The sequence below is a fragment of the Otolemur garnettii genome, unplaced genomic scaffold (genome assembly GCF_000181295.1).
Source record: "Otolemur garnettii isolate 467f Iridium unplaced genomic scaffold, OtoGar3 scaffold00014, whole genome shotgun sequence".
Taxonomy (NCBI): Eukaryota; Metazoa; Chordata; class Mammalia; order Primates; family Galagidae; genus Otolemur; species Otolemur garnettii.
The window spans coordinates 30,352,375-30,356,011 of NW_003852409.1; positions in this window are offsets into that span (position 1 = coordinate 30,352,375).

Here is a 3,637-nt window from a genome sequence, read left to right on the forward strand (position 1 = left end):
AGTCTCCTGCCTCCACCTCCCAAGTAGCTGGGACCACAGGTGCCTGCCACAACGCCTGGCTATTTTTTGGTTGCAGCCGTCATTGTTGTTTGGTGGGCCCAGGCTGGATTTGAACCCACCACCTTAGGTGTATGTGGCTGGCGCCTTAGCCACTTGAGCCACAGGTGCTGAGCCGACATTTTACTCTTACTGCTTTGTTTGCCTATCCCTGCTTCTACCATCCAGTCATAAGCTCCAGGAGGAGCTTTATCTTGTGCCCGCAGTGCCTGGAACAGTGCTGGCACATGGTAGGCATTCAATAAATATTTGAAATGAGCAATTGAAGACTATATTATATTTTCTTCTCTCTCTCTCTCTCTCTTTTTTTTTTTTTTTGAGACACAGTGTCATGCTGTTGCCCTGGGTAGAGTGCCGTGGCATCATGGCTTACAGCAACCTCCAACTCCTGGGCTTAAGTGATTCTCTTGCCTCAGCCTCACAAGTAGCTGGGGCTATAGCCATGCCGCCAGCTGGGCTAATTTTTAAATTTTTAGTAGAGATGGGTTTTTGCTGTTGTCCTTGCTAATCTAAAACTCCTGCTCTCAAGTCATCCTCCTGCCTCAGCCTCCTAGAGTGCTGGAATTATAGGCATGAGCATGACTAGATGGGAGTCTTACAGTGGGGTGATTAGTAGCTTAAATTGGGGCAAAATGTCCTTAAGAAGTATTTGGGGCTTAGGTATCATCCCTGTGTTTCTGATCAGATGATAAGACAGCGTGTATTAATATCTCCCCAGTGTCCGAAAGGGTTTATTGAATGTGCACGGAAAGGTTTTTCCTCTGGCTTTTTTGGCACATAGCACCTCTGAGACAAATGGGTGTTTGGCAGCTAACAAAGTAGCTTTTCTTTTTTTTTTTTTTGAGACAGAGCCTCAAGCTTTCCCCCTAGGGGTAGTGTGCCGACATCACAGCTCACAGCAACCTCCAACTCCTGGGCTCAAGCGAGTCTCCTGCCTCAGCCTCCCAAGTAGCTGGGACCACAGGTGCCCTGGCCACAACACCCAGCTATTTTTCAGTTGCAGCCGTCATTGTTGTTTGGCAGGCCCAGGCTGGATTCGAACCCACCACCTTAGGTGTATGTGGCTGGTGCCTTAGCCACCTGAACCACCTGAGCTACAGGCGCCGAGCCCAAAGTAGCTTTTCTTCAGTGGAATGGTCAGGCCAATTTTTATAGTTGTCACTGGCAACTCAATAGCCATAAATTTGAGCCCTAGTGAGAAGTGCTTTGGGAACCCCTAGCTCTTCCTTGATTGCCTTACAGTTGCTTCTGTGCAGGGCTGTTGCAGGAGCTAAAGTTAGAGTGAGAGTGAGGTTCTTTTTATCAAATAAAAATTTTACGTCTTTTTTTTTTTTTTTTTTTTTTTTTTGAGACAGAGTCTCACTTTGTCACCCTCAGTAGAGTGCGTGGCGTCACAGCTCACAACAACCTCCAGCTCTTGGTCTAGGGTGATTCTCTTGCCTCAGCCTCCCGAGTTGCTTGGACTATAGGTGCCCACCACAATGCCTGGCTATTTTTGTTGCAGTTGTCACTGCTGTTTTAGCTGGCTGGGGCCAAGTTCAAACCCGTCACCCTGGGTATATGGAGCCAGTGCTCTACCCACTGAGCCACAGGGGCCGCCCAATTTTACCTTTTTTTTAAATTAAAAAAAAGGATTTTTAAATGAATGAGGTATAGTATTGGGTAGTGGAAAAATTTCTGGACTTGAAGTCAGACCATCTAGCTAACAATCTCAGGGTGGGTGACCAGGACATTGTTATTTAGCCTCTTTTTAAATTAGAAATTCAGTTCCCAGAATCACAGTACTCATTTGAGGCTCATGTTAAATAGTATATAAATATTCATTCCTCAGAAAACAATAAAGAGCCAATATAAGGGGTTATTATTATTTTACAGATATAATTACAGAGATTAGTTTACCTGCTCAGGGTTACGGAATAAGTCATTAGAAGAGTTGAGGAAATGAATCACTCGTGCTTTTGAGAGAAACATGATGTAATGACTAGACAGCAGCCAGCTGTTAGAAAGTTTGCAGTCATTAAAGCAGTTTGCTTCTGATACTGATCTATTCTTTATGCATCTCTGGGGCTCTGAAGGAAGAGTCACTACTGATGGCTCAAGTTGCTTGCTCTTGCGGGGCACATCTCCAGTATTCCTTTCTTTCTGTTTCTTGTATGTTGCTGATATTTCACTTTATTTATTTATTTATTTATATATTTATATATTTTTTGAGAGAGAGCCTCAAGCTGTCACCCTGGGTAGAGTGCTGTTGCATCACAGCTCACAGGAACCTCCAACTCCTGGGCTCAAGCGAGTCTCCTGCCTCTGCCTCCCAAGTAGCTGGGACTACAGGCATCTGCCACAATGCCCAGCTATTTTTTTTTTTTTTTTGGTTGCAGCCATCATTGTTGTTTGGTGGGCCTGGGCTGGATTCGAACCCGCCAGCTCAGGTGTATGTGGCTGGTGCCTTAGCCACTTGAGCCACAGACGCCAAGCCTGATATTTCACTTTAAATGTCTACTAATTATTTGATCTAAGAGCTGACCTTGTAGGAAGTGAATAATATATCAAGTATCACATTGAGAAAGTCCATTTTATTCTAGGGAAGAAAAAAATTTAGCGAGATAGAGAAAAGTAGAAAAAAACAAACCAATTAAAAAAAAAGTCTTTGGAGCTTGGCTATAAATACACAGATCAGTGTCCTGCAGTCACTCCTGTTTGGCAGACTTTGGAGGTGTTGAAGGACTCCAGGACCACATATCACAGCTTATTTCCATTTCAACATGCCTCAGAGAGGTCTGGGAGCAAGTGTTTTTATTCGTTCAGCCAGTATTTATGCTACCTATGTGCTGGAGGCCATGCTGTGCAGGTGGCCCGTACAGTGGTCCTTGTGGGCTTCTGCTTAGGCAGTGTTGATACAGTGGGTGCATGCCCTGACAGGCCAATATGGGTGATACTGGAGCATGTGGGGGGTCCCCAACAAGGCCTGGGGAATGAGGGAGGTAGAGAGAGACCTGAAGGATGAGGAGTTGGCCAGGCAGAAGGATGATATTGGTGGGACCTGGGAGAGAGTAAGCCAAATAGAGGCAAGAACAAAGCCTCTGGCTGCAGCTGGAGGGTATGCAGAGAGCAGTTGGAGAGGTGCAGGGGGCCTCTTAGCCTTAGTAAGGTCTCCTTTCTTTGTCCCAGGAGCCATAGGAAGCCACTGAAGGTTTTGGCTTGGGGAGAGGCCTGGTTATGATTTAGTGCATAAAATTCCCTAGTTGCTGTGTAGAGAAGGTAGGAGGCTGTGGTGGTAGTCCTGATGATCTATGCTTAGGGGTGGAAAGAAGGAGGTCGAATTGAAGGAGTGTTAGGACATGGTATGGTAAGGTCCTGCCCTTAGCTGTGAAGGATGAAGGGAGGGGAAGAAGTTGGGAAGGAGTCCCTGTCTTCTGATTCTGGCACCTAGTTGGTAGGCCACGGCATTTGTTGAGTGGAAGGGCAGGCTGAAGAATGAACAGGCTTGGTGTACCTGTAGCTCAGTAGGTAGGGCGTTGGCCACATAAACCCAGGCTGGTGGGTTCGGCTCAGGGTTACGGAATAAGTCATTAGAAGAGTT